Raw genomic sequence first — 26,267 nt, forward strand, 5'->3', positions numbered from 1 at the left:
TTATGTGGAATTGCTCTGTTTTTTCTGTTACCCAAATTCAAAGTATATCATTATCATTCCAGGAAAACACATGAGAATGAGGAAACATAATATGAAGTTTTACTTTAGGCAAAGTAGTGTTCAGAAGGAAAAACCAATTTATCATAAATTTATATACAGAGGATACTTCCGACTTCTTAAATCAGGTCTTTATCAAGGTTATGAAATACTGTGGATCACTAAATGAACCTATTTATTGGCTGGCTGAGGTTTCACTTTATAAATATTCAGGTTTTATGGTTTATCTTCTCTATTATTTACATCTAAATAAGTCCTTAAATATGTATTTCTGTTGCACAAGTGCCATTGTGGCCTCTCCGGTCAATAATCTTTATAAAGCTTTCAGTACGGGTTTACAAGCATGGTGACCCAATAGTTATTAGGCTCGATAAACCAGATTTTAGTTGCTTTAACAATTAAATAGTCCTTTATTTTTCAGTCTGCCAGTATAGTCCAACCCAGCATATCACCTAGGTTTACGGAACAATTTGTATTTTTATGCCTTTTGACAATTTTTCTTTCCTTTTCTTGAAAATAATTACTGTGGGAATTAACACATTAATGGGAGATTTCACACACAAAACAGAATGCTTATGTTTGTCTCAGAAAAATAAATAGGGGAATTAAAAGATGAGAATTCAAGCCAAGTTCTCCAAGGAATTGCAGATATCTTAGTTTAGCACAGAACATCAATGGCTGCAATCCTAAAACATTACTGGCTGCAGTCATAAAGATTGTAGGTCACAAAAATGTCCTCATAACAAACAAACCTCTGTAAAGTGATTGGGAGAGAGTTATGATTACTAATTTTCCATTGCAACTGTTCTCTACATCCTTGTTTGAACACACACTGTTTTATAGTTAAGTCCTACCAATAAATCAAAATAAACAAGTTTTGTTCAGTATGTGGGTAGGTCTTACCCTAAGTATAAACAGATATTTAACTGATCCTGGATTTTGGCCTCTAAAATACAAATAGAAAAGGAAACGGTTGTTTTCCTTTGTTCGGGGTGCTGAACGGTCCACCAGATTCAGATCAATGATTGGAAAAATGAAATGGCAGAAAGCTTGGGGTTAGCCCATGGTGCTATGATTTCTTTGTTGAGGCATAGATATGGGAGATTTGATCTATTATAAGCAAGTAAAAGCCTTCACTTATTGCGTATGGAAAATAAAATAAAAATGATTGCACTGAAGATGATAAAAAACCCAGAACTGCTTTTGCTGAAGTTATTATTATTATTATTATGAAGTGCTGCCGAATCACAAATATAAAGCCTTGCAAAGGCTCTTTCCTTCTCTCAGTAGTTCCACCGTAGAACATGGAAACAGTGGCAAAACTGAGGCCATTCATAGAGTATAACCAGGAGACCCCCGCAAGTCCCCCCACCTCAATTTATCCATGATGCCATGCAGCTGAAAGCTCACCCTTGGCCTTAGGTGCAATCACAGAGAGGGATGGAAGTTCCACTCATGCTCATTTCATTGGCATTCTAGACTGTTCAGTTTTCCGAAAATAGGAACATATTCAGCCAGTATTACTGATGGAAACTGTGTTGTGGTTAAATCAAAGTAAAGTAAGTACCCTAGTTGGAGAAAATGCAACCTTTTGACACCTGTGTAGTTTTCAGTGTAATTGTCCTGAATACTTAGAATATATTTTTCTACCTATGAGTATATTTTCTGAATGTGGTTTTAAATGTCTTTCCTTATTTCATTCTATATTTTGACAATGAGCTTTAACATATACCTAAGTATTTAGTACATGGGGATAAATTGAATAAAAGTTACAAAAAGTCAAGATCAACAGGTAAACTACAACTTAAATGGCAAGTTTGAACTTTCTGAAAGGACCATTAAGAGGAATGTTAACACCAGCCATAACATGAACCATAGTACTTCCTTTATTGTGGTTCTGCTGAAGAGTTTAAAGTGTTCATCTGTTATTGTGTAATTAATCCTCACAGTATCTCTCAGGTAGGTGGATGAAGGTGATAGTCTCATTTTTAAGATGAGAGATAAAACTCAGAGAGGTTAAGTAAATTTCCAGGCACCCCCAGTATGGCAGTGGCACAAACAGGAATAGAGGTCTTTCCATATGTAGTGCAGTGTGTTCTGGGGGAACTTAAGGTAAGAAATTCAACACCTCTACTTTATTCTTCATTGTCAATCAGAATTTCACTCATTTCCTTCTGGCACTGTCTGAAAGATAGGGTCTGGCAAGGGCTATTCATACTGACAGGTTATTTAATTTGAAACAAATGCCTTGATCCTCATGCCTAGAGAATTAAGCTTATTAATATAGTTAATGCACTTTAATTTCCTGTCTGGTCAGAATTAGCTTCCTCTTCTCCTTACTGTCACGGGTAGTTAGAGGATACTTTCTCCCACAAAGGAAATAGGAAGACTTAAACTATTGCTGTGGTGAAAGGAGCTTTCTGCTGTTAGAGCAGTGAGAAATAACAGCATTCTCTTTGCCAGACGGTAGGTGTTTGGAAGTGAATATGTGAAGAAGAACAAGAAGAACTCATAATATTGATATATTCCCTTAGGAGGAAAAAATCTCTAAAAGCTCAATTTTGGTTCGAATTGTTTGGAGATATTTCTTCAAAATAAACATATGTAGTTCACTGATCTTCATAATGCTAACTACAGCCATTCATTTAGAGCCATGGTAAAATGGAAAACATTCTTTGTGAGCAACTCTCTTTTGTGGGTTTTTCCTGCTCACTCTGATTCAGTGTATTCCTCATCACCTGACTTTCGGAGTATAATGTTAGACACTTCTTTAAACTTGAGGATCACTGATTTACACATATACTGATTACTGCTTCAGTTTTACCTCGTTTAATTAAGGAGGCAGCATGACATAGAGGACAGAGCATGGGACTGAGAATCTGGAAACCACAGTCAATTGATCAGTGGTTTTTGTTGAGCACTACAATGTACACAGCACTATACTAAACAGCTGGGAGAGTTCAATAAAGGAAATAGGATCCTGGCCCTCAGGGGTCTTAAAAATCTAGAGGGAAGTGCTTACGAGCCAGTTCTGCACCTGCCACAAGCCTGTTGCATGAAGTTTCAGCAAAATACTTCCCCTCTCTGTTTCTTGACTTCCTCTCTGGTACATGAAGATAAGATGCCTGTTCTCCCTACCTCTTATTTTGAGCTCTGTTTGGGAAAAGGGAGTATGTCCAGTTCTACTGTTATATATCTGCCCAGTACTTGACACACATTAATTTCCTAATTTCATAATCAGTAGTATTAATTAAATGTTAATTACTTGTGACTGGTGCCCTAAGATAATTTCATTATGATGAATGGAACAATTTTATACATTTAATAAAAACATAGTAAGTGCTAATAAAATAGAATAAAATGCATAAAATATTTATCGTATCTGTCCATGTCAATATTAACGCTACCAAATGTATTACTATCTGAAGGCTCCAATGGATTTTAAAGATTTAATCTTTATGTGAGATTAAATCTGAAAGGATCATGACCTGTACTACTTTGTTCAGTGATTATTTGCTAGACCTATCTCTCACTGATACCGTCCTGCTTTCCTTTCTCCCAGTGGATAGGTTGCCTTAGATTCAATCACCTATTGTATCTTAAGTTAAGGGTTTAATGTTATTATTTGTGACACATTTTGGACTTTAATGCAGCTTTCCCTGCAAGGCAGTGGATTTGTCCTATGTAGCAGGCTTCAGCAATGATTTATATGGTTACTTCCCTGAAACTTGTAGAAGGGGAATTCTAGCATTGAAGAAAGACCTTGCAGATTCTGCATTCTGGAGGAAGATCTAATCAATCGTATAAACCCCATATGGAGTGGAAAGGTCCCTCATGCCGAAACCTACTTACTAATCACTTCCATTTTATTGTGCATTTAAAGGGGATTCAACTGGCTACAGTCATACAAAGCAGCAATTTTAAGAGGTGACTGTAATAGGATATATGTTTTGTGTTCCCACAAATGATAATGTTATTTGTGTAGTAGTTATTACAGGCCAAGCACTGGGGTACATTCAATATGATCAGGAGAGAGACAATTCCTGTCCCACAAGGGGCTCTGACAAACCACCCTGTCTCTCCCCATCTTCAAAATCTTACTAAAATCATATCTCTTCCAAGAGATCTTCCCTGACTAAGCCCTCCCTTCTATTCAGTTAGATCTGCTCTCCTTAATCACCCCTTCCTCAGCCCCATAACATATGAATATTTCCACCTGCTTGTGGGCATGGATCAGCTACACCTACTCTTTTGTATTGTCCTCTCCCAAGAGTTTAGTATAGTGCTCTGCACTTACTAAGCACCCACATCTCATTGATTGGGGAGGGAGAACAAGTGTGCAATCCTCATTTTATAGATGAGGAAATTGAAGCAGAGAGAAATTAAGTGATTTGTGCAAAGTCATACATCACCCAAATAGTATGTCTGGGATTAGAACACAGGTCTCCTGACTCCCCGTCCTGTGCAAATTTTTAAAAAAATATAGTATCTTTTAAGCCCTTACTGTGTGTCCAGCACTAAGTGCTGGGGTAGGAGCAAATTAATCATGTTGAACACAGTCCCTGTCCCACATGGGGATCACAGTCTAAGCAGGAGAGAGAACAGGAATTTAATCCCCATTTTACAGTTGAGGAAACTGAGGCATAGAGAAGTTATATGACTTGTTCAGGGCCACATAGCAGCAGTTGGCATAGCTGGGATTAGAACCCAGGTCATCTGACTCCCAGGCCCATGCTCTTTCCAAGAAGTCACAAAAATGACTTAAAACCTTTATTTCTGGGGCAGCATTTTAACTTGTGTGTTTATCCTTGCTTTATTTTTCCCCATTAGTAATGATAATAATAATGATGATGATGGTGGTATTTGTTAAGCACTTACTATGTGCCAAGCATTGTTTTAAGCACTGGGGTAGATACAAGGTTATCAGGTTGCCCCATGTGGGGCTCACAGTCTTAATCCCCATTTTACAGATGAGGTAACTGAGGCACAGAGAAGTTAAGTGACTTGCCCAAAATCACAAAGCTGACCAGTGATAGGTCTGGGATTCGAACCACAATCTCTGACTCCCAAGCCCATGCTTTTTCCACTAAACCACTTTCACTGTATTTTAATGCTTCCTTGAAAAGTTTTAATTAGCAATTTCCAGAGCCCATCCTATTGCCTTCCAAAGAATTTACAGCCAATACGGAACTCCAGGACAATCTCATTAGGGTTTATGGGGTAAAAAAGACAACTTATTTGGCAATATTCAGAGAGATTGTTCACATAATATTCTAGTTAAAATGACATTCTAGGACACTGTGTATTTGGAAAGGTCTCCAAGAACTCTGCACTTTTCCCTTGCTTTCAGTCAGGGCCAAATTTCTGAACTGCCATAGACAGATGACTATTTTTTTAAAAAGAGCTTTTACAACATCTCTGCTTTGTGATTGTTAAACTACCTAGAGTTCTGGAATATGACATTCTATTTTAGAGATGAATCCATCATATTACGTTTTCAAACCATCAAGAGCCGGGGGCAAACCACTGATTTCACTATTCTCATTATCCATTACCCACTGAAGATATTGATGTAAGCTCACTGTAGGCAGGGAATGTGTTTATTGTTATATTTTACTCTCCTACGTCTTTAATATAGTGGCTTACACACAGTAAGCCCTCAATGAATATGAATGAATGATAACAATAGCACCTTGAATATGTACAGCATTTTTCTTTTTCCAAGGGTTTTCAGATTCATTGTGGTACTTCAACCTCCCAACATCCTTGCAATATAAAGGGAAGTAGGCATTTATTACCCTGATTGTACTGATGAGGAAACTGAGCACATAGGGAGCCAGTTGAAGAGCAAGGGATAACTCAGATCTCTTCAATCCCCATATCAAGCTTCCCTTGGCCTTCTCATCATGCTTATGTGTAGCCATCATTTCTTTCTTGAAACCTTAGTAGTTTCCAGCACATGCAAATCATTCTCTTCTTATTCTAGTTTTCTGGAGGAAAGTCCTCCCCAGTGTTTTCTATCTGTTGATTTCAACCTTATTTCTACACTTAGAGGCAGCCATATATGTGTCCGATATCTACAAATTAAAACATCTCTTCCTTTAACCCTCTTCTGTGCTTCCACCCTGCAAATGTTCTCACCCTGCCCTTGTTATTCCAATCTAGCTGTAGTCAATGGTCATCAGTCAGGACCACCCAGTTCTCTTTCTCATTTCCCTTACACTTGGGTTGCAATAAAATCAACATAAGATATTTCAACTTTGCAATCACTTTCCTCTTTGATTTCCCACCTTCCTTATTGTGTTCTCCTCTTTCAACCCTGGAAATTGAAGTACTTTATTTATTTATTTTTGCTCCTTTCCTCTTCAAGGAGAAACTGAAACTTTGATAAAAATCAACATTAATTAAGATTGTCACTGAAGCATTCTCTTCTGGATTTCTATTTAGAAATTTCTTTTTACTAAACAACCAAGGTAGATTAGTCATTTAATTTACTGGTTGTCAGTGAAACCGAGTAACAGTTGTTCTTTTTACATTATTGACCATCTAAAGTTTGATCAGATTAGAGCACAGACATGCCTGCCATACTGAACAATTTAATAACTTGTGTTAAACCTTTGTTTGGAGCAGATGTTTTGCCTCCCAATTTACAATTAAGGTGTTCAAAATATTGCTAGTTCTCCTGAAAGCAGCAACTTTCAAGGCAAGCACCATATTTACCCTTATAATTTCTCCTCCCTGATTTTGAGGAAATAAAATCTTATTTTCTATAGCACATAATTGTAGGCAGTGATAGTGGAGCAGGAGGAGAAAAAAAGTCAGAAGGTGATAATCCAGCAGCACTGGGTAGTGCAGGGGAAGAGGAGTGCCTGGATATGGAAATGTCTTCACTGAGAGTGAACTCCAGTATAGAAAGGAAGTGGGGTTGGGGGTTAATTCAATAAGTGCCTATTGTCTGCTGCTTGTGGAAGAGTACAAGAGGAATAAGAGAGTGTAAACTGCTAGACTTCATTTTTATAGGACCTCATATAATGGACTCACTCCTGTTTTTCTATTGCAAACAATTATGCAAAAACTGAGACAATTTTGTGAATATTTACATGGTAAATGAGAGCCAGGGTCTATTTTCATTGCTGCAACTCTCAAAACAAACACCGATGAAATTGGCTCAAGGCCTAGGTTCCTAAAATGATGATGGCAGAATTTGTATACATTTTAACATGACTGTACTTTTTATTTCAGAGCAAAATGTAAACAGGAAAATAGTGAAAGAAACAAAGGAAAATGATATCGCATTTCCCAGCTGTAGGGAAAGAGAAAATGTACGTTAAATTGATTAGAGGTAGGTAATCACATTTTTCATTTTGTTTGTTTCACCAAATTTATTTAAAAGTGGAAAGTCAATTTGAGATGATTTCCTATGAGAGATTGATTTTGAAATCTGGATCATTCTAGATTTCAAAGGGAATTTGCTTATTGGGTTTTTTTGTGTGTGTGAACATTTTGCAGAATAAGATTATATTTAGATCATTTGGATACTGCCTGAAGGAACCTTCACAAATTTTCAAATTTTTATGCCCTCAGTAATCTAGCTAATGGTTCAGTATCTATATGGAGTTGCATAACACAGGTGCTTAATATACTGGTGGTGTCACAGAATTCATCAAGAATTTTTGTGGCCTTCTGAAACCCAAATGATTGTTGCACAAATATTCAACTCCAGTGAACACATCGACCCTCCTGCTTTGGATAGATAGTTAATTAGGAGTTTTTCTTTCAACTCCTTTTGGAGATTAATCTTCTGTTAGATGATCAAGAGCCTGCAAATCCCTCATTGATGCTTGGCTAAGGATGCAAAGGGCCTAATGGATGCTACTGCAAAAAAAAAAACCTTGTTCAAAATTGATTATGAGTGGTGTTGCAAGTGAACAGGGTGCCTTGTGTTAAGGTAGCGCACCTAGCCCCCAACATGAGGTAGTTGAGAGGATACCAAATTCTCCTTCCCTCTATACATCTATCAAGGAAAGCTTCCAACTCTCTTGTATTCTTCTAAGTATTTAGTTCAGTGCTCAGCACATGCTAGGTACTTAATAAATTATGTTTACTGATTGATGAGATTACAGCCCCATTTTTCCTCCTATGCAGAGAGAGAATAGGCTCAAGCTGAGGAAAAGATGGGCTGTAGAAACTTGGAGAGTCACGGCATAATTTTTCATTCTGCTGCCAAAACAACAAGCCAGAAGGGTGGCAAAGGGAATTTCTTCTCTCCTTCAAGCTCATGAAGATTCACTTGGACCCACTGGGAGAATTGTGCTCCTTCAGCACATCATGAAGGGAGTTATAAGGCCATATAATACACAGAAAGTGCAATGTTTAGCTAACAGCACACCCATCTGTTAATTGCTTATAATTTAAAAGGGACTGATAGTGTTCATATTCCTAATAAGTCTTAGCTACCACTGTTTAGCATATGTTAGGGGATTTTTCAGATTCCTTTGGCTTATGGGTAATAAAAGAAAACTGCACTCTGGAAAACAGATGGAGGGAGGACAGCACATTGTGATAAAAAAAAAAAATCTTCAATTCCAATCTCACTTTTGGGCTGTAGAGTTACCAAAAAAAAAACCCCCACAGCAAAAACCAACCCTATAAGTGATGTAACAATAAGTAAGTTACTTAACAATAAGTAAGTATAAGTAACTTAACAATATGTTGGGTGGAAAGGGCATATATTTAATGTGTGATTGCACTGGGATATAAGAGAACCAAGTACAATTCTTTCCAGGACCGGAAATGGATACTTACATTAATGTGATATATTTTGGGGAAGGTTATTATTAATTGCTAGCTGTCCCTTCTGGAGGAGGAGACAGACGCTAATATAAATAAATTAGAGATATGTACATAAATGTGGGTGGGGCTGAGATGGGAAGGAATAAGGGGAGCAAGTCATGGTGACAAGGAAGGGAGTGGGAGAAAAAGGAAAGGAGGGATTTGTCAGGGAAGGTCTTTTGGAGGAGATGTGCCTTCAGTAAGGGTTTGATGCTGCATCATAACTGCAGATGGAGTTCTGACATGCCCGTGGGAAGTATATGATTCAGAAATAGCATTGTTATACCTCATGGTTGGGGAATAGAAAGTGCTGGTTTGTCAAATATGTTGGTTAAGAGTTGGCGTTGCCTAACAGTGTTGTATAATCACAGGGGTGACTCATGGAAATTCCATTTGGAAGCCCTGCTGAGGGCAGAGGGCATCTATTACTGAAGACATTAAATGATAGCTGAGATTCCCTGTCTGGCAGTAGAGTTGAATCAGTTTCCAGAGTTTTGCAAATTAGCAGGGAGTTTCTGTAAATGCCTAAAAGAAACAGACACACTGGGTATGCAGGCTCCTTTTCCACTTGGGACCAGTCTATTATGGGAGGACTATGAGATGTTGGTTGCTATGTTAGAAACAAAGCTTTTATGCTAAGTGGGTGGCTCACAAACAATCAATCAATGATATTTATTGAGCACTAACTTTGTGCAGGGCACTGTACTGAGTGCTTGGGAGAAAACAACACAACAGAGTGGGTAGACACTGGGAGTCAGAAAGAGCTGGGTTCTAATCCCAGCTCTGCCACCTATCTACTGGGTGACTTTGGACAAGTCGGTTAACTTTTCTGGTCCTGTTACCTCATTGGTAAAATGGGGATTAAGACTGTGAGCCCCATTTGGGAAATGGACTGTATTCAAACTGATTAGCTTGTATCTAGCCCAGTGTTTAATACCTTGCCTGCCACATAGTAAGTGCTTAACAAATACCATAAGAAAATGGCCATCTTTTTTGTCTTAAAATCCACATATTCTCTGCTGCATTTCTAATGAAAGAGAATGCAAATGTACATTTATAACAAATCAAAATAGAAGCTTGGGTTAGTGTATGGATTCAAATCCCAGCTACACCACTTGTCTGCTGTGTAACCTTGGGCAAGTTACTTAACTTCTCTGTGCCATCTGTAAAATGGGGATTAAGAGTATGAGCCTCATGTGACAAGGACTGTGTCCAACCTGATTACCCCAGCTCTTAGAACAGTGGGTGGCACATAGTAAGCACTTAACAAATACCATAATTATTATTATTATTATTTAGATACCAAAACTACTAGAAGAAAATGAAAAAACATCTTCCAAATTTTCTTATTTGGATGACTCTACAGTGAAGATTTGGGAATTAGTTGATCGGTTTGTTTTGTTTCTCATTTTTTCCACTCAAACAGTTGATCCAAATAATTCAGGCCATTGATAGGGGCTTGGGGCATTAATGATCTATCTTGTATATGCTGCATTGCATAAATCAACCTCAAAATTTATTGCAAATCCTTCAGGTTAAGAAAAATTAAATAACAAAGGGACCACTTTTGAATCTATTTGAAGATATCGATTGAAATATTAAAATTAGTGATACTTATTAATTGAGGAAATAGCATCACTGACTAAAGATTTGTTTTGTTTATACACAACAGCTTTTCATTTTTCACAAGTTTTTTTATTTGTAGAATAGATAAAATAGTTTTCCTTGTTTCTGGAATCATCTGAAATGTGTGGTTTTTTGGCAAGAAAAAATATCCTTCTGGTAATTTACAAATAACTGGGTTGTTTTAGTCTTGCAAACCTTGATTCATTACAACTACTAATTACCTATTTATTGGACTGAGAGATTAATTCTTCTTGGGTCACTGTTGTTAATAAGGCAAATAATTTTTAATGGTACTTGTTAAGCGCTTTAATAAGTTCCAGGGACCCAACTAAGCAGTAAGTAGTTACAAGATAATTGGGTTGGTTACAGTCCCTGCCCAACATGGGGGTCAGAGCTTAAGTAGGAGGGAGTATGATTTAATCCCCATTTTTCAGATGAGATATCTGGGTTAAATAACTTGCCGGAGATCACAGAGCAGACAAATCGTGGAGACAGGATTATAACACAGGTCTCTGACTTCCAGGCTTGCGATCTTTCCACTTGGGAACACCACTTCCCTTGACTTTGGGGGAAGAACACTAATCTGTAGGGATCTTTATTCTCTGAACAAAGGTCCCAATCCATTAAGCTTGTGTAAGAAGACCCACAGATAGTTCTTAAACCATGTCAACCGGAAACTGTAAGACATTTTCTATATGGGAAAAAATATTCGGAGACTGCAGTGACAGTAATAGTATAATTCATGGAAAATTTCTGACTACTTCATGAGCTTCAGGGGCAAAATGTCCTCAATCTAATTTGTTTCCTTCTGTCCCAGAAAGAGTTTTGGTTAGCCTTCAAGGACATAAACTGTAGGACTTATGTAGAGACTAATAATTTTTAGGCAATGGCAGTAATGTTAAACCGTGATAGAGTTATCTAATCTTTTTTCTTGATCAATAGATTGTATAAAAATATACCCACTGGTATTCCAAGTAATCAGTGACATCCATTTTTCACTGTGCATCTGAGAACCAGTGAGTTTATTTCCCTACTTGTTTTCAAGGTGTGGAGTCAGTATTGTTCACAGTGATCGAGTGCTCTTTAATTAGGATGCAGATTTCCTGGAGTATTTATATTTCATTCATTCAATAGTATTTATTGAGCGCTTACTATGTGCAGAGCACTGTACTAAGCGCTTGGGATGAACAAGTCGGCAACAGATAGAGACAGTCCCTGCCATTTGACGGGCTTACAGTCTAATCGGGGGAGACGGACAGACAAGAACAAGGGCACTAAACAGCGTCAAGGGGAAGAACATCTCGTAAAAACAATGGCCACTAAATAGAATCAAGGCGATGTACAATTCATTAACAAAATAAATAGGGTAACGAAAATATATACAGTTGAGCGGACAAGTACAGTGCTGTGGGGATGGGAAGGGAGAGGTGGAGGAGCAGAGGGAAAAGGGGAAAATGAGGCTTTAGCTGCGGAGAGGTAAAGGGGGATGGCAGAGGGAGTAGAAGGGGAAGAGGAGCTCAGTCTGGGAACGCCTCTTGGAGGAGGTGAGTTTTAAGTAGGGTTTTGAAGAGGGAAAGAGAATCAGTTTGGCGGAGGTGAGGAGGGAGGGCGTTCCAGGACCGCGGGAGGACGTGACCCAGGGGTCGACAGCGGGATAGGCGAGACCGAGGGACGGTGAGGAGGTGGGCGGCAGAGGAGCGGAGCGTGCGGGGTGGGCGGTAGAAAGAGAGAAGGGAGGAGAGGTAGGAAGGGGCAAGGTGATGGAGAGCCTTGAAGCCTAGAGTGAGGAGTTTTTGTTTGGAGTGGAGGTCGATAGGCAACCACTGGAGTTGTTTAAGAAGGGGAGTGACATGCCCAGATCGTTTCTGCAGGAAGATGAGCCGGGCAGCGGAGTGAAGAATAGACCGGAGCGGGGCGAGAGAGGAGGAAGGGAGGTCAGAGAGAAGGCTGACACAGTAGTCTAGCCGGGATATAACGAGAGCCCGTAATAGTAAGGTAGCCGTTTGGGTGGAGAGGAAAGGGCGGATCTTGGCGATATTGTAGAGGTGAAACCGGCAGGTCTTGGTAACGGATAGGATGTGTGGGGTGAACGAGAGGGACGAGTCAAGGATGACACCGAGATTGCGGGCCTGCGGGACGGGAAGGATGGTCGTGCCATCCACGGTGATAGAGAAGTCTGGGAGAGGACCGGGTTTGGGAGGGAAGATGAGGAGCTCAGTCTTGCTCATGTTGAGTTTTAGGTGGCGGGCCGACATCCAGGTGGAGACATCCCGGAGGCAGGAGGAGATGCGAGCCTGAAGGGAGGGGGAGAGGACAGGGGCGGAGATGTAGATCTGCGTGTCATCTGCGTAGAGATGGTAGTCAAAGCCGTGAGAGCGGATGAGTTCACCGAGGGAGTGAGTGTAAATGGAGAACAGAAGAGGGCCAAGAACTGACCCTTGAGGAACTCCAACAGTTAAAGGATGGGAGGGGGAGGAGGCTCCAGCGTAGGAGACCGAGAATGATCGGCCAGAGAGGTAAGAGGAGAACCAGGAGAGGACAGAGTCCGTGAAGCCAAGGTGAGATAAGGTATGGTATTTACAGTGCTCAAATTATTTCATGAGTATATTAAAGGTTAGTGAAAAACAGAACCAAAGTATCCTGAGCAATTTTCACTCTTAAATGTGGGCTAGCTAGTCCCCTGGAAGATGGTGAAGTTCCTCTCAACCTCTCAATTCTGTAGTTTTTCTTAAGGTTTAAAACCATTTTATCACTGTTTATCACCAAGTAAATTAAAATTACACCAAAGTTTCCCGTAATTTAATTAAAATCAGTCCATTTTAGCATGCCAAGAATGCAGTCTGACAGGACTGTAGTAAGCCAAAAAATATGGACAATATTTGTCCTCTGGATTCAGCACCATGGATGCCACTATCTATATTTTTCACAAAAGTTTTTATCTTCATAAAATGATTTTGCAAAAATAATAGAAACCTATCTTATTTGGAGGGAATCATTGGTGGACACATAAACAGGCAAATTTGGCTATGTGTAGCTGAATCCCATCATGACTAGGGAAACATTGTTTAATCAAGCATAATATTTTGGGGGTACAATAGAGTTACTAAACATGATGCCTACCCTCAAGGAACTTACAGTCGATTTTAACAAGCAGGGAACTTGCTCTTCTGCCTGAGATAAATAATAAATGACTGCCTGAGTCATATTTTAAAACTTTTAGTATGCACCGAACACTGTTAGCACAGGGGTAAATACAAGGTAAACTGATTGGACACAATCCCTGATTCACATGGATTCAGTGTTCAGTACCAACTCCCCTTTTTACAGATGAGGAAACTGAGACTCAGAGAAGTTGTTAATTCCCCAAAGTCACATATCAGACTGATGGCAGAGCCATCATTAGAACTCATATCTCCTGGCCCTGTGCTCTTTCCACTAGGCAACTCTGCTTCTCCTGTAGTGTGCTGAAGACCACACTAAGTGATTGGGCAATGCAACAAAAGTAGTCGACTTGATCTCTGTCCTCAAGTAGCTATAAATCTTGTGGGGGTAACAGGCATTAAAATGATTTACAGACAGGAGGTAGAAGGAAGCAGGGGTTCAAAGACCCTAGGAAGCAGCAGCAACAACAAAATTTATCAAAATTCTCATAGCATGCCAAGGACCTTCTAATATTGGGTTTACATGGTGCTCTGGTTGGCATTTTTCATAGGCGTGGTGTTTTGCCACTAAATACTCTTGCAGTAATTCTCCAGTGACTTTGACTTCTTTCATAAATCACTACCATTCAAGAAACCTGACTCAAAATTTGCAATGTGGTTATTTAAACTTATCTTTAATGAAATAACTGAAGAAACAATTTCCATTCATTGTGCGCTGTATAAAACAATTTCCTTCAATGAAAATTAGGTAGAATGACTCACTTAATCACATAAGTATCAGGTCATTGGTGTTGTCAGGGTTTTCATAGATCTTTACAATATACTCTCAGTGAGCTGCAGTCAAAACCTTAAACTGACACCATTTCTCAGTCTTTGAGTGATGTTTAAATTGAAGGGCTGAGGTATATTTTCCTTTTTATTTGATTTATTGAACATTATAAAACTGGCATACTCAAACTGTGCATTTCCATAAATTCTTTCTTTCAAGAACCACAGGCTGACAAGATAATTCTATTTAATTATTCTTGCCTTCAGATGGTGAAACTAGGGGATAGAAAGATAAAGTCCAAGGTCATTCAGAGATAGACTTTAGTTAGTCTCGAACTGAAATCTTTTTCTACCTGGTCGTTTGTTCTAATACTGAAATGCTCTTTGGCATTTTTTTTCCCAGTGGTTTGCAATTCCTGTTCTTCTAGTGGAAACAAAAATATCCCTCAATCCAGTGATCAGTGTGGGGCAGCTGGAGCCATTGCAAACTCCAAGACAAAGAACCAGGGTCACAGAGAAAAACCTCAGGTAATTTGCCCTAATGTAGCTCTTACTTGTGCTTTCCTTTCAAAGCAAATTCTAAAGTGAGCCAGAACCACCAGCCCCAACAGACACACACTGGAGAAGAATGTGAAATTCAGGCTGATAGCAAGAAGGAAGTTTAAAAACTAATTTAAGCTCTTACTATATGCCAAGCACTGTACTATGTGCCAAGCACTGGACTAAGTGCTGGGGAACATACAAGATAATCTGGTTGGACCTGGCCCATGTCCCACATGAGGCTCACAGTTTTAATCCCTATTTTACAGATGAGATAACTGAGGCACAGATAAACTAAAGTGTTGGAGTCAGGATTAGAATGAGGTCCTCTGACTCTAGGCCTGTGCTGCTTCTCTGTTGTTTCAGAATACTTATAGGCCAAACCAAATTCAGGTATATGCTCTCACCCTCACACAGTGATTCATTAACAGTGTTTGGGGTCAAAGTGCCAAATATTTTTAAACTCTCTTTTTGCATCCAAACTGACCTCTAGACCCTAACCTAGGGCTGTGGGCCGGTGTCAGTTTTCATGGAGAGATTGAAAGGGTCATCTTTTGCTAATGCTGAAGTCGTCAATGTGTAGTCACTTGGGGATTAAAGCACAAATATCATCTGAGTTATTACTGTATTAGGATTGTGAGCATGCAGAAATTGACAGTGGTGCTAAATTCCATTCCATATCTCCTCTTAGGAAAGTTATAAAGTGTCCAAAGAGCTTGTGTGTGTCATTCTATGGTATAGGTATAAATCATCCATAGCAGGAGAAGGCCCTCTGTTGAAAAAATAATTTCACCCCTAAATAATAATAATAATAACTGCAGTATTTAGGTGCTTACTATATGCCAGACACTGTACTAAGCACTGGGGTAGATACAAGATAATCGTGTTGGACACGGTCTCTGTCCCCCATAAAGCTCAGAATCTTAATCCCCATTTTTCAGATGAGGTAACTGAGGCGGTGAGAAATTAAGTGACTTGCCTAAGGTCACACAGCAGACAAGTGACAGAGTCAGGATTGGAACACAGGTTCCTCTGACTCCCAGGCCGGTACTCTATCCACTACGCCACGCTTAATTGTGGACCTTCTGTCTTCTCTGTAAGGGATTTGTGGGTCTGAAATAGGCCTGTGGCAACAAAGTGCCCAACCTCTCTGGTGTGCGTCCTGTTGGCCCAGGTAACTCAGGGAAATATCTTTATACCCACTGTGTCACAGTTGTTATACCTAAATCCAAATCAAGTCCCCTCTAATTGACTTGGAGTACAGTTTTGCCTCACAGCCAGATAGAACGGTGATACAGCACTTCCACTTTCCCCCCAAAGCTTTACTTTGACCCTGGAAGTAGCAGTCCACTCATTAAATCACACTCATCTGGTGTGATGTGATTGGGAACCCCCACAATGCCTGCAGAAAGAAATTGACTCCAGGCAATGGTATTTATTGATTGCTTACTATGTGCACAGCACTGTACTAAGAACTTGGGAGAGTACAATATAACGGAAATGGTAGATGTGTTCCCTGTCCACAGTGAGCTCATAGTCTAGAGGGGCAAACAGACATTAGTATAAGTAAATTATGGATATGTACATAAGTGCTGTGGGGCTGAGGGAGTGAAAAAAGAGTGCACATCCAAATACGAGGGTGACATAGAATGGAGTGGGAGAAGAGGAAATGGGGGCCTAATCGGGGCAGGTTGCTTGGAAAGAGACGTGCTTTTAATTCCTCTAATATTGCTGTAGACTGTGGTAAGATTTGAGAATATGGTTAACCATGTACATTTAGAGATACAGAAAAGAACAAAGAAAAGTTTATAGAGAAGTAATGTGTCATTCAAATAGTGTAGGCTTCCTGAATCTTTGCCCAGGAATCTTTAAACCAAATGTTCTCCTGTGAGTTGGAACAAATTATTTATAGCTCAATAGGCCCTCTACAGCTGTTATACATGCTTGAATGGTCCACATCTAAACAGTAACTTTGAAAATAAAACTAAGCAATTCTACTCCTGCTATAGTCCTTCAAACTCTAGTGCATTATTTTCAGTATTGGTAAATGTAAGTCTTTAAACACAACTTGGGTTGGGAAACATTTGTTTTTATGTGTGCCTTCTCCTCATCATGTTTTCTCAATATAACACTAATATCACATTTCTTATTTAAGGTATTGCAAGTGATGAGTTTAAAGCAGAGCAGTATCTAAGCAGCCCCCTCTCCCGTTTGCTCAAAATTCTCAGGAGTTATGGCATCCAGACCAAGAGCTGGCCATTCTTCAAGGCTTCAGTTCTTTCATCTGAGATGGGTCAAGTAAGTCATTCAAGATTACTGGCTTGCCAGTGACAAAAGTGAAATATCTTTGTTGCCACACTAAAGGACTCCTGAAGGTCCCCACACAAGACACTATCATTCCATTCTAAAAGAGCTGCATATTGTTGGGTTACTTCAGTTTTAATATTTCACCCCTTACTGAATCAAATGTACTAGGCAATGTGACAAAGCAGATTCGTGGGTGGTAGTGTTGAAACATTTCATTTTGCTGCTGATTGTTGCTTAACCTCAGTATTTTTGGTTGAATGTCTAGTCTGTAAATCAGATAAAAAGTGCATCTACTCAGTGATAGTTGGAGATGAACTCCTTTCTTGTCTTCTCTGCTGGTGCCATCAGAGCTCTTTACAGGTTTTTGTTTTCTCCAAGATCTTCCGCTTTAAGACTCTAATTTGGTCAAGTAACAGTATATAACAATTCTACAGGACTACTGATCCAAATTAATATCAGTTCCCATTTTTTAATGGTGTTTGTTAAGCACTGTGGTATTCATTCAGTCACATTTTTGCCCTCCTCTGTTTCTCCTTCATAAAACATTATCTGAGTATTTCTGAACTCTAGTCAGATGCATAAAATGCAAGTCAGTTGGACAATATTGTTACAATTATGACCAATTCCGTATTTACCCTTATAATTAATGGATGTAAAATATTGCCAATAACATCAAAACTTCCATGTTCCCTAAACTAAACTATCAAGGACTATAGGAAAAGAAAATTATTTTTAATAAATCTATCAAGTGATTGAATTGGTCAACAGGTGTTTATCATTCTAAATGACAGTGTTTCACTATCTTGTTATTCTCTTGTTAAAATATTGGTTGTGTGCATTTTAGACAACACTTAGCTTTCACATAAATCGTATTTATTGGGTGCTTATCATGTGCACTATACTGAGCACTTGGGTGAGCACAAGAAATCAGAATTGGTAGACATATTCTCTGCCCACAAGGATGTATAGCCTTAAGTGTGTTTTCTACAGGGAATATTTGAAAAGCTTGTAAATGAAAAGTTCAACTCTTTAGGGTTTGCTATTGTTTACCCAGCATGTATGAGGGGATTAAAAAAAACCAAACTTTGAAACTATAGACTTTCAAACAGCCCCCTTTATAGAGGCCTGAAATAGAATGAAAGGTATCAGGTAAATTCTTATGGCAAATAATATATGGCAGCTTCTCTGAATCAGCTGGAAACTGATTCCCTGCTTAGAGCTATTGTATTAGGAATCCAAGAACCTACACTAACTCCACAGTTCCTGGTTCCTGCCAATAAAGTGGCTGTCTGTTTCCCATCATTACTAATAATTATGTTATCAAGGTGAAAGACTAGAAACATTACATAAAGGTGAGTTTTAGCACTGAAAATGAACTATTTTTCAAAATGGGAGGGTTTGGATTCAAAATAAAATGAAAAATAAATGATCTGAAAATAAGAATTTAAAGACTTATAGAAATGTCAAATAGGGTGCATAGCCTAGCAGCCCCCCACCCCCACCGATTCACACAGCTTAATTTAACAGCCAGAGTCCTGTTTCCCTGCGGGTTTCAATAAACATTTAGCAATAGGAGCTCTATTTTGAAGCTTTCCCTTTTAAAAGGGACCCGATCAAAATCCTGACTGAGACAACAGATGGAGATGTCATTGTTGTACTGCAGATCTGGAAATTTTTCTGTCAGTCAAGGGATAGACTGAGGCATTGTAATAGAGTAATTCTTCTAGTCATTTGAACTATAATTAACTGAGAAGCCAAATAACAATGCCCTTGATTCAATGATAATTACTTTATTTCAACCTTCCATATTTAGAACTCCTTCCTTACTTAAAATTTGATTTGAATTAACCAACTGCATTTACTTTGAGCCAGTTGTGTGGTGATCAGAGAATTGAATGTGTCTAGTCTGACTACACTGTCGCAACACTAGGGCTTGAGTAAGCACTTAATAAATACCACAATTGTAACTGATAATAAAATGGACAGTTTGCCCAGATGCTCCCATTTGCATGCAAAATCTCTATAGTCACCTGTAGAGCCAAAGTCCCAGTAGGTGGAAAATGATTTCTTTTCACAGCAGAAGACTGGGATATAGTTGACCAGGCACTTTATCCAAGCAATGTAGCTTATTCATAATAATTGTTTTAAGGACTTCCTCTTTGCCAAAGTACTGGGTTTGCCTGATAATCAGTTCAGACACAGTTCCCAAATGACATCATAATCTAGGAGATGAGACTTGCTATCTTATCCATTTCTCCAAAGGCGGAAACTGAAGCCCAGAGAGGTTACATGATTTGCTCAAGGCCATACAGCAGGTCAGTGGCAGACCTGCTAGTAGAATCCAGCACTACTGACTCACAGTCCTCTGCTTTTTCCACTAGCTCACACTGTCTCTCAAAGCCAACACAGTAATGGAGAGAGTAACAACAGAAACATAAAAATTGGAAAAGCAGTCCTTCCATGCTCTACATTGGTGAGCCGTCTGTTAAAGTGCTGTGCTCGGCTTAGTCACTAAACTTTATGAAGCTTGTAGAAAGATTGGAGAGGGCCCATAGAAGAGCAACAAAAATGATTAAAGGAAGGGAAAATGAAAATTATATAAGGAAAGATTAAAAGAGTTGCCTTAAAGAACCTAACCCATACTTTCTCAAGAATAGAAACAAGGTTTTTTGATGAGGGTTAGAAAAAGAGCTCTTTCTCCATGTCCACTTAAAACTGGAGAGATATCAGTTGAAGAAAGTACTTCTTGGCTATCCAGGTGATGTTAATACATTGGATTAAGCCATCAAGGAACATGTTAGGTTATGGAGTCTCCATCAGTAGAGACCTTTCATAAAGCAATAGAGATAGCCACCTGACTGGAATGGCTTTATTATTCACCTATCTAGATGCAGGAGATTGGACCACCTTACATTTAAAGGTCTTTCTAGGTTTCTGTACTTCTAAGTTTACCTACTCATTTCTCATGAACAACCCAATAACCAGTGGAAGAGATTTCAGAAACTACTTTTTAATTAAATACCCTTAATCAACTCTGACATAAATACCAATTAAGGGGAAAATATTTTCAGGAACCCAAAGGAGTTGGCCTATTTGAGAAAGAGAGTGTTTCCAGAATCCAAGGAACTGCACAAATAAGCAAATCCTATGACCCTAAACCACCTCAGACCATATTTATTTGAACACATTAATGCGTATAATTAATGACTTGTATAATTATTTGTTTATATCCCCCTAACTGCCACTTCAGCCTTTCCTTACCCCCTAAGCACCTCCCATTTATGTACAGGTCTTTATACTCCACTGTCATTGGTGTTTATCAAATGCAGAGCACTGTACTAAGCTCTTGGGAAAGTGCAATACAACAGAGTTGGTACACACGTTCTCTGCCCAAAACAAGCTTACAGTGAACTTCCTTTTACATGTAACATTAGTGTCTGCTCTAGATTGTCTTCTGACTCTATTTTACTCTTCCAAGTATTAGCAGAGTGCTCTTTACATAGTAGGTGCTCAATAAATACCACTGATTGATACAGATCGGGCTCCAAATTATGCCCTGTGTCTTCTTCACTTGCTCTTATCTATGTCACCACCTCACCATGGTGACTGTGAAACAAGAATCTGCAGATCAGGATCCGGTGTTCTAAGGTTAAGATTACTTATGAATACATATTGACACATCTATGTTAATGAAGAAAATCGGAGAGTTCTTGCCAAAATAACTAAGTGCCCCTTCTATCCTGACTTCAGAATGTCCCTGTGAATGGGTATGGAGTGATGCAACATCCCCTTACATCCACGAGGCTCATTTTACTACAAAAGCGCAGTGGAATTCAGAGGTAGGTGATTTCCTTTCCGACATCATACATGCTCTTAGCAGGGATTGAGACTTCCGAACTTAAAACGCCAAAGGTTCATCACTCCCAAATCATTTTTCTTGTAATCTTCCTAACCTGTGACTGGAGTGTGGAAACTCTCCCAAAGTTTCTGAAGCCTGAGACGGGATATAACTGAGTAGAAGAAGCAGCGTGACCTAGTGGATAGAACATAGGCCTGGAAGTCAGAAGGACCTGGGTTCTAATCCCAGCACCGCCACTTTTCTGCTGTATGATCCTTCTCTTACCTCATCTGTAAAATGGGGATTAAAACTGTGAGCCCCATGTGGGACAAGGACTGTGTCCAACTTGATTAGCTTGCGTCTTCCCCAATGCTTAGTAAGGTGCCTGGCACAAAGTAAGTTCTTAACAAATACCATTAAAAAAATAAATCCAGAAATTTCCTAAAGAATAAATACTAGCAGTGGAGCATAAGCCACCTTTAAATAGTCCCCAAATCAAACCAGTAGCATTTTCTCATCATCCCCTCTCCCGCCCCTCAACCTCCTATGCAAAATGAGTCCATTTTTCAGTAATTGCCTCAACCTTTTGTAGACTCTAACAAAGCAGAACCCTCCCTCAATCTGGATTTTAGTGATAGCTGTAAACTCATTGTGGACAGAGAATGTGGCTGTTTATTGTTATACTGTACTCTCCCAAGAGCTTAGTTCAGTTCTTTGCACACAGGAAGGACTCACTAAGTATGATTGATTGAATGAATGAATGCTTTAGATTGCTTATGCTCATGACTACATCTGTGAAACAAAGAACTTTCAAAGCTTTATTTTAAAATTTCCCTTATTCTGGTGTTCTGCTTGAACAGCTAATTTAAGGTCATTCCAATAGCATCTCTTGATAGAAGGCACAACTGAAATTTATATACTTTCATGACAGGAATAGGACCTGCCACTAAACAAAGCCCCTAGACTGCAGAAAATATACATACCTATCACTACCCTGAGCTTTAATAACAAATCATGCTGTAAAAATCACTTTTTTTCCAATTAGGTTTCTGTTTCTTTCTAAAGCCAGTGTTTTTAATGGCTAATGAAAAACTGGCACAGCCCAGAGACTGATACACAGCAGTATTTGATGTCTGGGTAAATTTAAAGAACCTAGAGAAGTGACATCCAAAATAGAGCCCAGGATCATACTATATTAACACAATGTGAATATACAGTAGCTAGTATATCATTATTATAATTTTATACTTTTGCAAATAAGTTTTGAAAATTGGTGGCTATGATTTTAAAAGGATATGCAATATATCTATTCTTTACTGGAAACAGAAGCAGTTCAAAAAGCAACAGGCTTTTACTTGCAACTACATGCTTTTTAGGTGTTTTTTTCATAGACCCTAGCTAATTTATATTCTTATTTTGAGTGGGACAATTAATTTTCAATTTGCTTTTGTCTGTAAAGGCCCAAACTAAAATCATATTTCACTAGTACAACATAATAGTAACCCTCTTAATCCAGTCGAATGGCACATTTCTGCACTGATAAAAAATGCAATGTTGGATTCTGCATTGACTTCTAGCTTCCTCCAAAAATTGTTACACTGACAAATGATAAATTCCCTCGCTTCAGCATGCCAAAACTCTTATTTCACCCCCAAACTCTTCTTTTGCCCCAACCCATACAAGGTATCACTTGCAAATTTAGTGAAGGTGAGGATACAGGGAGAACTACAAAATAAATATTTTGTGGAAGACTAAGTGATGATGAAGTCCTCAGAAATCCTTAGCATTAATTGACATGAGGATAAAACCCCTTTCCAGGAGGTTTATCTTCTTTTACTAGAAAGATCTTCTGCTCTGAGAAAAGACAAACTACATTTTTAATAGTCTACTGTTTTGACACAAGAGTTAGCATCTATCTTGGGAGTCAGAAGTTGGGGGTTCTAATCCCTGCTCCACCACTTATCAGCTGTGTGACTTTGGGCAAGTCACTTAATTTCTCTGTGCCTCAGTTACCTCTTCTGTAAAATGGGGATTGAGACTGTGAGCCCCACGTGGGACAACCTGATTACCTTGTATCTACCAGAGTGCTTAGAACAGTGCTTGGCACATAATAAGTGCTTAACAAATACCATCATTATTATTACTATTAATTCTTTCCTTTAGGCTTAGGCAGTCTCATAATAAAACAGAAGATTTAAATAAAATGTCCTACAATATAAACTTCTGGAGGAAAGAGGACCTGAGTATATTTTAAACAGTACCAAGGGAGGTAAATAAATATTACGCAAAACAATTTTGCGAATTTTTAAAGAATCTAAGACATTTTCTGTCATTTGCTGCCAGAGTTAAATAGAACATGCTTCAGTGAAATTGTTCTTTGTGAATAAAAGGCATGTTCAAATATCAAAGCAGACCTTAAAATATTTAAACATCATCTCTGATCACCAATTAAGGATTTGGGTGTATATTGTTTTATGCATGAATAACTAAAGATAGATCCTCATCTCACCTAAAAAACCCATAAAAGCATTTGCCCCCTTTTGATGACTCTTTTCCCCTTGTCTTCGAAAACATGCACATCTATCATAGCTGAAAAATGCCTTTTCTGTCACTTACTGCATCATCCACATATCACCCAATTTCCTTACTCACATTCCTGTTGAAAGCCTTTGAGTAAGTTGTATTTTCCTCCTGCCTCCACTTCCCTTGTTGACCCTCTACAACCTAGTTTCAATTCACTGACCCAGCTCTTGCCAGTTCTAATGGGCTCTACTCCCTCCTAAATCTCCTTGACCTCTCAGCTGCTTTCAACATTGTAGACCACTCCTATTTCCTAGGAACATTATCTAATCTTTTACCATATCCTCTTCTGGCTTTCCTCCTCCCTCTCAGACCTTTCTTGGTTTCTTTTGCTGTATCTTCCTCTCCCTCCCACCTGTGGTAGATGATTCCCCATTCTAGCCTGCCAGCCCTATTCTCTACTTCATAGCCTTTTTCCAAATGCTTCCCAAGCAGTAAATGCTTAATAAATACTATGGTTAATCACTTCATTCTTAATCAGGCAATTGGCTGTATGCTAAACCCAAGAGAGATGGGCAATCTGGTTGTGCAGATTAGACTACTGGACAACAACTAGGATATGTCTGATAGGGAAAGGCAGCAATTAGGAGTGGAATGCAAAGTTGAGATTCATGTCACTTCACCTAGAGGGTGCCCAGTTGGTGAGTGTGATAAAGTTGGTATTTGTTAAGCGCTTTCTATGTGCAGAGCACTGTTCTAAGCCCTGGGGTAGATACAGGGTGATCAGGTTGTCCCACTGAGGCTCACAGTCTCAATCCCAATATGACAGATGAGGTAACTGAGGCACAGGGAAGTTAAGTGACGCCCACAGTCACACAACTGACAAGTGGCAGAGCTGGGATTTGAACCCATGACATCTGACTCCCAAGTCTGTGCTCTTTCCACTGAGCCACACTGCTTCTCTATGATATACTCGTAGGGGTTGGGGCAGGGAGAGGGGAAAGAATAAAACCTGTGGAGAGGCAGAGTTGTCCTCAATCATTAGGATCATTACTTAGGGGCCACCTCTTGGTTTTCTAGGGGGTTAATAAACACTAGTTCTACTTTTTGGAGTTTATCTTTTCCTTTTGTGATGCTTTTGTTTCTCTTAGGAGTTGACATTTTTCATGGTTGATGGAACAGCTGCAGAGAAGCAATGAGTTTCAAGAAAAGGAAATACATCTGTGCTTCCTGTTCCACACTGGCTAACCAAATATAGAAGTCCTTGTCTGTCACCTTGCATTACTTCAACCCACTGAGACTGCCTTGGGGAAATATGTTATATGCTGGGTAAGTCAGTCACTCCTGACTACCAATCTATGAATACAAAAGAGGTGTTTTTCCATCTCTTACAAGCCATTCACAATATTAACATGAAAGTACAATCATAAAAAAGTTGATTTGACTGAAATTTCTTAACTGCCACCTAAGAGGTGCCTAAAATTGGGTCTGAAAAGATAGCAAATCAATATTCTGGGAAGGAGCTAAATTAATCATGTAGGAACAAGCTGTACCCTACCCAAAAGCCATGAATTACCAGGGAGTGCCTTCAGTCACATCTAGAAGTGAAAGCTTCTTACTTGGCTGTCCTTGAGTCATATTCCCTCCCAGCTGACTGTCAACAAAGGACCTGGGTTCTAATCCTGTCTTGGTCACATTTTTTTTAATAATATTTGTTAAGCACGTCCTCTGTGCCAGGCGGTGTACTCAGTGCTGGGGTAGACACAAGCTACTTGGGTTGGGCACACAGAGCTCACAGTCCTAATTCCCATTTAAAGATGAGGTAATGAGGCACAAAGCAGCTAAATGACTTGCCCAACTTCACACAGCAGACAAGTGGTGGAGTCTGGACTAGAACCCAGGTCCTTCTGGCTCCCATGCCTGTGCTCTTTCTACTAGTCCATGCTTCTTCTCACTTGTTTGCATCTTGGTTACTTCATTTGTAAAATGGGGATTAAGACTGTGAGGCCCATGCAGGACAGGGGCTGTGTTCAACCTGATTAGCTTGTATCAGTGCTTAGGTACCTGGTTCATAATAGATACACTTTAAGAGGCTACTTACACACACACACACACACACATACACACACACACTCTCTGCAATTAATCCTCCCCAGGAATGATGGAATGCACCCCGGGCCCACGGGGTCACTCTCAGAAATTTTAGCACTTCCCTTTGGCTCCAGCTGAGGGAAGAGTTGCAACTGCCCCCACACCATATGGGGTTCTCCCTGGACCAAGGAACTAGATTTTTGGGCTATTCACATGACAGATAATTAGCATATGGTTTGGCCCAAATTAGTCCTGACAGCTTTATGGAAAGATGCAGTCCAAGTGTCAGCTTGTTCCTGTGACCATAATAGCTGAGTATGGATAAAAAATTCAGAGGGAGAGTTGGGGAAAAAAATACAAACAATTGCCTGGTATCAAACAACATGGTGCCCTTATTCTTGAGTCTGTAAGTCTGTAAGCTCTTACACTAATGATGTTGGTATTTGGTATTTGTTAAGCGCTTACTATGTGCAGAGCACTGTTCTAAGCGCTGGGGTAGGCACAGGGGAATCAGGTTGTCCCACGTG

The 26,267-nt window shown here is 39.3% G+C and overlaps 1 protein-coding gene across 3 annotated transcripts in view; it reads right to left on the reverse strand.

Annotated features, from left to right (window-relative positions):
* SNTG1 (syntrophin gamma 1) overlaps positions 1-26,267 on the reverse strand; it is a 426,064-nt gene that overhangs the window by 64,544 nt on the left and 335,253 nt on the right. The gene's annotated exons all lie outside the window — the stretch shown is intronic.

This window comes from Ornithorhynchus anatinus, chromosome 7 (assembly GCF_004115215.2).
Source record: "Ornithorhynchus anatinus isolate Pmale09 chromosome 7, mOrnAna1.pri.v4, whole genome shotgun sequence".
NCBI lineage: Eukaryota > Metazoa > Chordata > Mammalia > Monotremata > Ornithorhynchidae > Ornithorhynchus > Ornithorhynchus anatinus.